The following is a 13,212-nucleotide window of genomic DNA, read 5'->3' as shown; positions in this document are numbered from 1 at the left end:
GGTGAGCACCTGCCATTAAAGAAAAATCAAGCTAAAATAGCCAGTGTAGTCCTGGCTAAAATACGTGAGCTAACGGACACCCTATTCCTTCCTAAGGTCTACCGGCACATCTTGGTATTCAGGGATCCCAGCTTCTTGTTCCTAAATCTCATCATAGAGATTTCAAATTAGTCTAAAGATGAGACAATCATGTTCCTAAAGAATCCTAAGCTGTCTTTGGGTCTGATAACATATGAAGTTATCAGTATTAATAAAGGTAATAGTAAATGTTTTTGACCAAAACAAAAACATTATATAATGCATACTTCTTAGTGCTTTACAGATATTTACTCATTTAATTTGTATAAAAATTCTACAAGATAGGTACTATTACTCTGCTGAACATTGCCTCTTATCCACTCTACATCCAGTTCCCTCCATTCTTCACTCTGCATCAGGCTCCTTGTCCTCAGGCTTATCACTGAATCCAGCCACTGGGAGAGACAAGCAATATATTAGAGAGTGGGAGGAGAGAAAGGTCAATATTTTTACTTTTCAACTTCCTTTTCACCAGGCTGTGGATTGGCAATACATGCTTTTCTCTACCAAAGTTCACAACTTCCATAGCTAGCCCACTCCTAAAGCAACAACTCTCCTAAGAGTTATTGCTCTCTCTCCCCTTGCCCTTTTACCTAGGAAAGGTGAGGTTTTTTTATTGTCAAAGTGTTTTATTATCCCTTGTTAGTTTTTCTTAAGCCTGCTCACGCCTTTGTAAATATTCCTTTTATTAAACTCTTTTAAATTGTCCCTTTTGAGTATAGCATCTTACTGCCTGGGCATGAACCTTTATAAGTAAGGAAACTGAGACAATGATATTAAGTAACTTGCTCAAGATCATACAACTAGGGAGTAGCATAGCTGGGATTCGTATCTTGGCTGTCTGGCTCCACAATCTGTGCTCCTATCACATATTGCTCTATGCTCTCCCTGGGTCTCCAAATTTAGCCAGGCAACTGGTTTTTAACACCAGTATAAGCCTCCAATATATTCTTGTCAGCTGAAGCCAAGAGCAAAGGCTTCTTTCTTTGCCAGGAGAGAAAGATCATCAGATCAATTTCAGAAGGGATGTGGGCAGAGTTAACCATGAAAAAGGAAAGTATTACATTTGGCCATGGTTTTCCTGTGATGTTCTTCTAGGCTCTACTGTTGTCTGTTTTGCATTTAAACAGTAAAGATAGGCATGGATTTAAGAAAAACTAAAAATAGTACACAATTGAAAACAAGGGATAAGTGGGCAACAAAGAGCTATAGTATAAAATCAAAATCCCACTGTGAAAACTTCAAAGACTCAAGTCAGTCCTTTGCTCAAACTAAAACCAATAACGAGGTTGAATTTAAACCAAAAGATAACTTTGGAAAGGAAACTCTCATGAAGTTACTCAAGGTGGCTGATGAGATACTCCACTCAAATCCTACAATAAAGCAGCCGGTGGTTTGTCCTACAATTTACCATGAAGACAGCATTGTTTTAATGCCACTGTGCATTAGATGCCTATTATATGTGAGGGACTCTACCTTCATATCGTTGTTAAATTTCTCCACATCCTTAAAAGGTAGATAATATTAGTCCCACTTATCTGGTGTAGAGTGGAGGATCAGACTGATTATATTATTTTCTCAGCATCGAAACATGAGTGGAGAATCAGGATTCAAACTCAAATATGATTCTTAATATTATGTATGTTTTTTTAAAAAAAGCACTATTGTACTCACAGGTGTAGAATTACACAATAATTCAAAATTCAGTGCCCTGGGAAAGGTAAAAACCACCTTGAATTCTATTTAAGCTTTTCTACATTCTGTAGTGCATATGTTATTTTGGCTGACTTTTGAGATTATACAGATAAAATAAAATGCACTTGTTTTCTTTTTATAGTTCCCTGAAAGCAGCCACAAGTGAAATAAGAATAGATTATAATTCCATGTATACAGCTGGAATTTTCACACCTGATAGCTGAAATAATTTAAACTTGTTAGCTCTATCAAACTCTGCCAATTGCAGAATATACTTGTTTTTATGCAATGCACATAAAATCTTTTACAATCCAAAAATATTGGGAATCATGTCCTTTTCTGATGACTTCTAAGATCATTTAAGAAAGAGAAACCTCAATTTTGGATGGAGTTTCTCTCCTATTATTCTTTTCCCCTTACTTCCCCATCCTCAGCAATGTGCTCAACAGTAACTCAAGTACCTTATTTAAAAGCTAACTTAAAAAAAAAAAAAGTGTGCGGTTTGGTAGATGTAAGCCATGACTTTCTATAATAATTATTCAGTTTGGGGGACTGCAGTAGATACAACCACAGGATCTGGTTCATGAGCTTTTCTTTGTTGCATACAATTTTCTACCCAGAGGTAGAGAGATCGTAGGCTTCTGCTGTTGTAGGAAGTGCTGCTAACAGTGTTTACAAAAATGGTTGAGAAAACCCATGTCTGTCTAACAGCTTTTTACCACATCAATTATAAATGCATTTTCCCTTGGGTGGTATTATCTCTCGCCCAAGGAATCTCCCACTGTCCTGGAGCATTTGCTGAGGAGAATTGATTAGGAAGGCGGCTTCCCAGTAGATGGAGAGAAACTGCAAATGCTTCTGTTTGTTGATGCTGTTGCCCTCGTAGCATACGTACTGCAAGAATGTGAACAATTACAGCCGAAAATTCAAGCGAAGCTGCTATGATAGGATTGGTAATTCACCCCTGCGGAGCACAGCAGAACCAGATATGTGCTGCTGGAATATAACTACCTGGGCAAAGTGATATCTGCTGGTGAGGGAATTACAGACGTCAGCCATTTGTAGCGGTAGGAGGAAGACACATATTTTGTTTGGGATGGGCTGGAATTATCTTGATTGGCCATACTGAACAGTTTTTCACTGATTATGTTTGTATAGACCCAGTTTTCTCTTCTTTTTTTGGTTATGATCATGGGATATTAACTCTAAATTAATTATTAAGAAGAGGAGTTTATTTAAAAATGCTTTCAACAATTCTGGATATATTTCTCAAGCTCTTTTGTTTATTAATGTGACCAACCTTTAAAAGTTAATAACTTATTTGTTTATTTTATTTTTACTATATAAACTTGGTGGTATTTGATCCTGACTAAGGCAATTAATTACATCTCAACCTTCCTTTCAGTCTTATTTCATATTGGAGTTGAATGGCAAAATTTTGTCTTGAAGGACTTTTTCTGTAACATGTAGCTCAGGATCAATATACAGGAAGTATTAAATTAATTAGTGATTAAAAGAAAAAATACAGCTTAAGTTGATAGACTTATTTGGGAAAGTGACTATAAGAAGCAAAAGTCTTAAAATTGCTCAGCCTTTTGAACCAGTAATCCATGACTATGAATTTCTCTTTAGGGAATAAATACAACTGTGCTGTTCAACACAGTAGCCATAAGCTACGTTGAGCACTTGAAATTTGGTTAGACTGAGATGTGATATAAGTATAATGCCTACTAAACTTTACAGCGGAGGGTTGAATTGGGAATTTGGGACTGGCAGATGCAAACTCTTATATATAGAATGGATAAACAATAAGGTCCTATTGTATAGCACAGGGAACTATATTCAATATCCTGTAACAAGCCATAATGGAAAAGAGGATGAGAAAGAAAAAAAGTATAATACATACTGGATTTTGAAGACAATATAAAAAATGTAGGTTATCCCTTTAATATTTTAATTTAATCACATGTAGAAATGAAGTATTTTTAATATACTGGATCAAATAAAATATATTATTAGAATTACCTTCACCTGCCTCTTCTTACTATTTTAATATTCCTATTAGGAAATTTAAAGTTATGTATGTGGCTCACATTTGTGCCTTGCATTTTATTTCATCAGACAGATATCCTAAAAAGAAGAAAGGACTATATGCATGTAAAGATATTAACTACCACATGGCTTATGATGCAGGCATTTTATTATAAAACTGAAATATGTATTTATCAATGAGAGAATGGCTATGAACATTAGAATATAGATAAATGATTAGATGGTATGCAGATGATAGAAATGGTAATACGTGGAATACACTCAACTCACTATGTATTTAAAAGCAGCAGTCGTTCACAGTGAGAGAGCACAGGAGTGCTGATCTTGAATAAAGACCCATAGAAAGGCAACTGACTGTTAATCTATAGGTAAGAAAGTGGTTGTTTCTTTAGGTTTTCATTGTTTTCTCCTAATCAAGAGGGGCAAGACATAGTGAGAGAAATAGTTTAGGGAAACTATTTTGTGCACTGAGACTAGAAGGGTAGGGAGAATGGAGGCAGAGAGCTCAGAATAAAAATATGAGACATTGTTGAGATTGGTTCAAGATGGCGGAGTAGAAGGACGTGCACTCACTCCCTCTTGTGAGAGCACCGGAATCACAACTAACTGCTGAACGATTATCAACAGGAAGACACTGGAACTCACCAAAAAGATACCCCACATCCAAAGACAAAGGAGAAGGCTTTGGTAGGAGGGGCACAATCACAATAAAATCAAATCCCATAACTGCTGGGTGGGTGACTCACAAACTGGAGAACACTTATACCACAGAAGTCCACCCACTGGAGTGAAGGTTCTGAGCCCCAGGTCAGGCTTCCCAACCTGGGGGTCTGGCAACTGGAGGAGGAATTCCTAGAGAATCAGACTTTGAAGGCTAGTGGGATTTGATTGCAGGACTTTGACAGGACTGGGGGAAACAGAGACTCCACTCTTGGAGGGCACACACAAAGTAGTGTGAGCACTGGGACCCAGGGGAAGGAGCAGTGACCCCATAGGAGACTGAACTAGACCTATCTGCTGGTGTTGGAGGGTCTCCTGCAGAGGCAGGGGGTGGCTGTGGCTCACCATGAGGACAAGGACACTGGCAGCAGAAGTTCTGGGAAGTACTCCTTGGCATGAGCCCTCCCAGAGTCCACCACTAGCCCCAACAAAGAGCCCGGGTAGGCTCCAGTGTTGGGTCGCCTCAGGCCAAACAACCAACAGGGAGGGAACCCAGCCCCACCCATCAGCAGTCAAGCGGATTAAAGTTTTACTGAGCTCTGCCCACCAGAGCAACACCCAGCTCTACCCACCACCAGTCCCTCTCATAGGGAAACTTGCACAAGCCTCTTAGACAGCCTCATCCACCAGAGGGTAGACAGCAGAAGCAAGAAGAACTACAATCCTGCAGCCTGTGGAACAAAAACCACATTCACAGAAAGATAGACAAGATGAAAAGGCAGAGAGCTATGCACCAGATGAAGGAACAAGATAAAACCCCAGAGAAACAACTAAATGAAGTGGAGATAGGCAATCTTCCGGAAAAAGAATTCAGAATAATGATAGCGAAGATGATCCAGGACCTGGGAAAAAGAATGGAGGCAAAGATCGAGAAGATGCAAGAAATGTTTAACAAAGACTTAGAAGAATTAAAGAACAAACAAACAGAGATGAAGAATACAATAACAGAAATGAAAAATACACCAGAAGGAATCAATAGCAGAATAACTGAAGCAGAAGAATGGACAAGTGACCTGGAAGACAGAATGGTGGAATTCACTGCTGAGGAACAGAATAAAGAAAAAAGAATGAAAAGAAATGAAGACAGCCTAAGAGACCTCTGGGACAACATAAAATACAACAACATTTGCATTATACGGCTCCCAGAGGAGAAGAGAGAGAGAAAGGACATGAGAAAATATTTGAAGAGATTATAGTTGAAAACTTCCCTAACATGAGAAAGGAAATAGCCACCCAAGTCCAGGAAGTTCAGAGAGTCCCAGGCAGGATAAACCCAAGGAGAAACACGCTGAGGCACACAGTAATCAAATTGACAAAAATTAATGACAAAGAAAAATTATTGAAAGCAACAAGGGAAAAACGACAAATAACATACAAGGGAACTCCCATAAGGTTAACAGTTGATTTCTCAGAAGAAAGTCTACAAGCCAGAAGGGAGTGGCACGATATATTTAAAGTGATGAAAGGGAAGAACCTACAACCAAGATTACTCTACCTGGCAAGATCTCATTCAGATTCGAGGGAGAAAGCAAAAGCTTTACAGACAAGCAAAAGCTAAGAGAATTCAGCACCACCAAACCAGCTCTACATTCTAATCTCTAGTTTACTTGATTTAACTGCAGGAGTCTAAATAATTCTTAGTCTGGTTAACAAAATACTGGTTAACAAAGTATTCATCTTGGAAGGCTTCACCTAACTATCACCTTTTAATGAAGTATTTCGTCTACTATATACTGTTTTTTTGGTACCCAATTTAACAAACACTCTGTTATCACCGAAACCTATTCAGTCCTCAAGCTACAAATAGGAGCTCAAAACCTCACTCTGTCTTCTCTTGTATCCCTTTATCAAGGCACAATTTTCGATTGGTGATACTTTATAACTAGCTCTTCATTTCCTCTCTTCATCTCTCTACCTTTTCTCCATTTTAGGCTCACCGTTTTTAGCATGCCTGGATCTTGGCCCCTCCTAAGTGGTCTCACCTACTCTGATCTTGTTCCACCAGCCCAACCACTCTCCTTATAACCACTAAAGAATTATTCCAAAAACACAACTCTGATTATTCACTCCCCTCCTTGGAGGTCTTTACTTACTCTCCATCACCTTCAGGGTAACATTTCTAGTGGTTTACAAAGCTCTCGGTTGCTGGCTCTATCCATCTGGCAACATCTCTCAGTATTTACTATTTTATAGTTTATGCTCCAGCAACACCAGTTTGTTTGTTGCTAAATACAGCATGTGGTTTTTAGGTTTTGTGTCTCTTCTCCTAATCTCCTCTCTGCCTCTTTGACCATTCCCGACCGCAGTGCATATAAACACATTGCATGTGACTTATTCCCTCTTATCCTTTGAAATTAAAATGAGTGTGGTCTTCTCTAGGAAATGATTCAAAAATCAGTTCTGATATTGACAGCTGGTTTCACTGCAGTTCCTCTACTCTCTCCACTCCCATGTCATTTAAACATAGAGCTATCTATTCATTTTCACGATGTTTCAAAAATATCCATGTTTGTCCCCCTCAGCAGGCAGTAAACACCTTGAGAGAAGAAAATATATCTTATCTGGTTCTCTGTCACCAGCTTCTATATGTGGTGGGCACTCAATACCAGTTTGCAGAATGAACTAGCAAAGAAGGCCAGCTGAGCCCATTGAACACAAAATAGTTATAATGACAAGAGTTTAACCCAGTTTTAATTGTATTACTGCTAGTGATCAAACTAACATTTACTTAATCTAAAGGCTCTCTCTTTTTTGTTCTAACCAAAATATTAGTGCTAAGGTGAACAATTCTCTTGGCTTCTCTGGAATGTTAGTTTCCATGTAACAAAAGATCCTGACACAGACTACCTAGAGAGACAGGAAAGGAATGTGCAGGCAGACGTCACCTTGAACTTGCTGGGTATGTTTCAAGTTTATAAGATCAGTCAGTTATGGCTTGCAAAGGTGAATTCAGGTCCAGGTAAATGTTAGTATTAGATATTTGAGTTTTGTAAGAAAAACATTTTCCATTGGGTTGCTCATTTTAAATACCATGACCAGAAGTGTCCAAGGGGAAATCAAAGAAATGTGTTTGCCTTTACCTCTCCTTGTTATATGTGCTATCTATTCCAGGATTGTGACACTGTACTGCTTTTGTTTGGTGAGTATGGATTCCCTCAGGGACCCTGACATATCTTTTGAAATTCCAGAGAAACAAATTGTCACCTTATACAGTTAATTGGATAAGAATTTATGTTAAATTTACAAAATGCATGCTATGGAATTTTAAAAAATCTGGCCACATTTGCAGATATTCCTCCTCTTATACAATTTATTATAATGGGAACTACAAAAAAAGTTTCTGTTAAATGAGTAAGTAATGGAGTGAGACCTAGTTCTAAATGATGGAAAGGTACTTCAAAAGAAAACAAAATATGTCTTGTCAAATAAAAATACGTTTAGACTATAATTTTAAAAGCTGCATGAAACAGCGGGTTTTGATAGTTTGATAATTTCCTTTGTAATTCTCTACTAAAGAATAAGACCACTGGTGAGTTTTACAAATAAGAAATAAAGTGAAAAAATCTATTTAAAATGTTGCTAGACTATAACATTCATTTTTTAAAAGGAGACTTTTTATCAGAAGACTTCTGAAAACTGTGACCTTATACCTCAAAAGCGTGCTTCCAACAGCTGTTTTTAATCTTCTGTTGTTCTCAGTGAGTGTCATCATTGATTAGTTAACAAATACATTCTAAATACCTATTGTTGTCAAGCTAGTATGCTAGAATATAAGAACTCTAAGACTACAGACAATTCAGAGAATCTTCTAAGCAGATTGAGACAAGATCCCAACGTACATATTCAGTAAAATCACAAAGTCAATTTGGGAGACGCATGTTAAGGCCACACCATATTCAGAGGTCAATAAAAGCCAGTCAAGGAGAAAGGCACAATTTCCTCCATTAATCAAAGATGTCTCCAGAATAGAAAATATCACTTATAATCACATATCCATATTTCCCATTGACAGGTTTAAAATCCAGAGATGGTATAGAAAAGGGTGGAACCATAACAAAATAATTTAAAAATTTTAAAGCCTTCCCTTGCCAAGACCAGCAGGTGGGAATCATATGCTGTGTGCAAAACTTGGATCAGGTTTGTAAGGGATGATCTCCGTAGCCCCTGTTTTTCTACAGATGACCCACTGCAAAGTCAGGAGCAAAGCCCACCTTTCTGGCCAGTAGCCACTCTCTAATGCGGTTAGATGGCAGTAGCTCAGACTTTACATAGCAGCTGATGGCCAAATAATCCAAGTGTAATTAAAAGTCATGTTCAGAAAACAAAAAGAAATCCCCATAGAGTGGTTTCCATCAGGAAAGCTATCAGGAAGCCAGACAGGAGGCCAAATACAAAGGATATATGAGCCAAAAATTACTTGGGAAGCAAAGGGACCTGGCTAAAGATGGAAGCACTGAGGAGAGAGGCTGGAAACTCACCGGCTCCAGAAGCAATGGCTGCTCAGAGCTGATTAGCTTACCTGAAGTTGACAGGAAAGGAAAATAAGAAAAATCCCTGCCTTGGACCTGAAACAAGAGAAATGCCCTAAGCTCATTAGTATCAGGGAGCCAAAGGCTTTGTTCCCACACAAAATTAGCTGAGAGAATTATAGAATAATGACCGTCTTTGGAAAACAGTCTTAATGCCTGGATGGAGCTCTGGTGCCCCACATACATGATTTCTATTATGGACGAAAGGGAACCTTTGTATGGAAGTTTGTGACGTCAGCAAACAAGTTTGGCTAGATTTCCCTGGTGGGCATGAGAACTTATTGAGGCAATGAAAAATTATAAAGTGGTAAAACAGTTTTGATAGGAAAACCTTTTGGGAAAAAAAATGTTCTTCCTTCATCAAGGCAAGTTTCTGTGATTTAGGTTAGAAAAGGAACATGTCAAATGTGTACCCCAAGAAAATTGTACTACCTGAGTCTCCTCTTTGGGCAGGTTTATAACTAAATACAGAAGGCAGCTTCTTCTGGTTGACGCATTTTTTTCTGGATTATCTCAATTTGGTGGAAGACATGATCCTTAATGAAATATTTATGTGATAGGAGGGGAGATAAATTTCCCTCTGTATGAGCAGAATTATTCGCCAAAATTACTTTCAGACTATCTGATTTCTGCTTGTTGAACAGTAAGAGGGCATTATTTGGATAGCCAGTCTTACAGTGCAGAAGTGCACACAGAGCCTGGACTATTTTGTGAGTGCAGGATAGTGGGATTTTTTTCTGAACAACTGCTGTTTTTTTTTTTTTTTTTTCAAATTTTATAGCTACTTTATTTCTTTCTTTCTTTATTTTTGGCTGTGTTGGGTCTTCGTTTCTGTGCGAGGGCTTTCTCTAGTTTTGGCGAGCGGGGACCACTCTTCATCGCGGTGCGCGGGCCTCTCAGTATCGCGGCCCCTCCCGTTGCGGGGCACAGGCTCCAGACGCGCAGGCTCAGTAGTTGTGGCTCACGGGCCCAGCTGCTCCGCGGCATGTGGGATCTTCCCAGACCAGGGCTCGAACCCGTGTCCCCCGCATTAGCAGGCAGATTCTCAACCACTGCGCCACCAGGGAAGCCCCACAACTGCTGCTTTTAAATAGAAAGTGCTTAGTAATGAAGTATACGAAATTTTTATTTTTGGTCTAATACAGCTTCTATCCACAAGGCTGGAAAAACCGGCACCACATGTGTAGCATGTGGCTGGGGTGATCTGGTTTACAATACAGACTATGTACCATTCACGACATTCACTTCTCGGGCAAGTGCTCTGGAGAATCTCAAAAATATCACTTACCTCCAGAGCAACTAAAAGTAACTCTCAATGAGAGGCTTCTGTGACTGCCAACCAGGAGGGAGGAATCCTACATAATAAAATACTAGGTAGGAGAAAAACAAACAGTGTAAACTCAAAACTGAAAGTCACAAGCACAGACATTTAAAATCGCAGGCAGTGATGTGTGACTTAGCTTGTTTTCTTATCAGCAACTCTAGAATAAATGTCTGCAAGTTTGTTTGCGTTCTAAACAATACTTAAATAGTCCAAAGATACCTTAGGGAGAGCATATATTTTAGAGAAACTATAGAGATTTTTTTTCAAAAGTATATTGAATGGAACTGGAGGTTTCTTTGGTGCAATGAGGTAGCTCCTGGTTTTGTCCTACAGATGAATATGGAAGTTTTCATGGAGGCAGTGAAATGGAGCAGTTAGAAATGATGATTGTAAAATAAAATAAAGCTAGAATACAGTCCTAGTTCTGCCTGAACATTCCTTCATTTTCCTGAACTCCATTTTCTTCATCTATGAAATGGAGATAATAAGAGAACCTATGTCGACAATTGTTATAAGTACTAAATGAAATGATGCTTGTTCCATGCTTAGCACGGTAGAGGATAATCATTCCACAATCATGCAATAAAATAAAATTAATTAAAGAGACTGAATAAGTCAGAGATGACTTTCTATTTAGTGAGCTGTTTTAGAGATTCACAGTGACTGACGGTGAGTAAAATGTTTCTTTGATAAGGAAAACTCGGTGAACATAAAGTCTTATTACTCCACGAGAGGTAGTTGTAGCAACTGCTGTTATTATAAGGATACCCAGGAACTCAATAGAGAATTCTTATATCTTCCACTTTGTCTCCCTGGATTTCTCAAGGTGATAAATGACAGACGGTTCCATGTGACCTTCCTTTTTCTTTCTGTGGTTGTACCAGTTTGCTTTATTGTGCCTCTTGCATGAACTTGACAAGACCCACCCATATGTAAACATTAATAATTTATTTCTTCAAATTTTAATGACGATTTTGGATTTTTAAAGTAGGAAATAAAGGAACCAAAGAAAATAACATTCTTCATATATGTGATGAGGGTGGAGTCTGGAAACTGAGTGAAGTGGGAGGAGAAGGACAGTGTTATTGGGTGTGGGAGCTCAGAAACACTTAAGGAGGTCTTTATCTCTCAAGCAATAAAGGGCTTTTCCTGACTTCCTTTTGCAGCCTGTTGTATACCATGTGACATTATATTTCTCCCAACCAAGTGGGTTCTTCTAAAGCAAGCCAAGATACACCAGATAGCCACATGTTTTCAGGAAAAGCAACACTTTATGTGTAGAACATATATGATTTGGTGTTTTGATGAAGCAAGTCACTGTTATTCACTGCTTTTGAGAACCATGAATATATGACACTTTATAGTTTGATTTAAAGAAATCTTGTCTTATTGTTATGCAAACTGTTATCTTTACCAGCCCCAGACCTTGAATCATCACCATTTAAGACAATTTTCAAGAAATTAGAGTAGAAAGTGAATATCGCTACTCTATAGAAATTATTTAGCTTACCAGGGGAATTCTTAAAACTCTTGAATGAAATTCAAATACTATTTTTTTTTACCTTTTTTTTGAGAGAGAGGGTAAAAAAATCCATCTCTTAAGGCAATTTCAGTAGGAAGATTGTCTTCATTCATTGACTCACTCGCTGCCTGTATTTGACCTTATTGATAAAGATGTTCAATATATAACTGCACATCATTGTTATGACCACAGCTGGTAAAGCGAGGCAGAAAGTAAATTAGAAAACAAAACTATGACCTTTCTTGGATAAGTTAAGTTTCCACTCTGGGGGGAGAGATTGTGCCTTTAAAAAACAAAATATTTAAAAAAGCACTTCCGTTGGCTATAGCCAAGAGTAGAGAATTTTAAGAAACTTTTTCTTTTCAGCAATCAGGAGTCAGTTATACCTTGAAAACAAACATACAGAAACAACCACCACCACCACCACATCAAAACCCCACAGAATCTTTTTTGGAGGTTAGTTCGTTCAATAATTTCGAAGTTTAGTTAGATGCATAGAGGTTATAAATTCATAAACTCTCTCATGCTGACGTAGGTAACATTGATGATACAGACTTTGCCAAAGATTGCCTAATTGACTTGAGGACAAAGAAAGAAAATACTGGGACATGAATTCAACCTGAAGGGTTTTAAAGAATTCTCTTATTCCTTGAAGAAATCCTACTTTCATCTCCAATGCGAGCCCTGGCAACTCTGATACTCTGCTTACCCTTACTTTTGTTAAGTTAGGGCATTCAACACTTGTTGGAATCAAAACAAAAAATCAGAATCAGCTGGATGTCAAAGCTGGTATCTCATTGAAATTTACTTCTGAGCAATAAAATGGTTTATATTCTGTTTATTTTATACATTTTGGGCTTATTCACCCTTTTCCAGGAAGAAGGCATTTATTTTTGCATGAAAAATGAGAGGTATAATATTTGTGAAGATTTTCATAGTCAATATATGTAAAGGAAATACATTTCCAATGCAAAAATAAGTTGCATAGGGGAAAAAATTCTTGCATGTGTTTCTGTGCATTTTTCTGTGAGGGAATTTCACAGATTTTACCAAATTCTCAAAAAGTCTAGAGAGTGAAAAATGTTATTGAACAACTAGTCTGTAGGAAAACTATTCTGAGTGATTAAAAATAATAGAACCAATGAGTAAATAAGTACAGGAAGTTTAGATTTTGAAGGATATTAAGTAGAGTTGTAATTAGTCTTTTAAATGCTGTTATTAATAGGAGAGAAGAAGGAAAGAAAAGGTTATCTTTTCTGAAGTTGCTTAGGAAATGTCAAGTGTTGGGGCCA

The sequence above is a fragment of the Balaenoptera acutorostrata genome, chromosome 12 (genome assembly GCF_949987535.1).
Source record: "Balaenoptera acutorostrata chromosome 12, mBalAcu1.1, whole genome shotgun sequence".
NCBI lineage: Eukaryota > Metazoa > Chordata > Mammalia > Artiodactyla > Balaenopteridae > Balaenoptera > Balaenoptera acutorostrata.
This window is presented reverse-complemented; position numbering follows the sequence as displayed.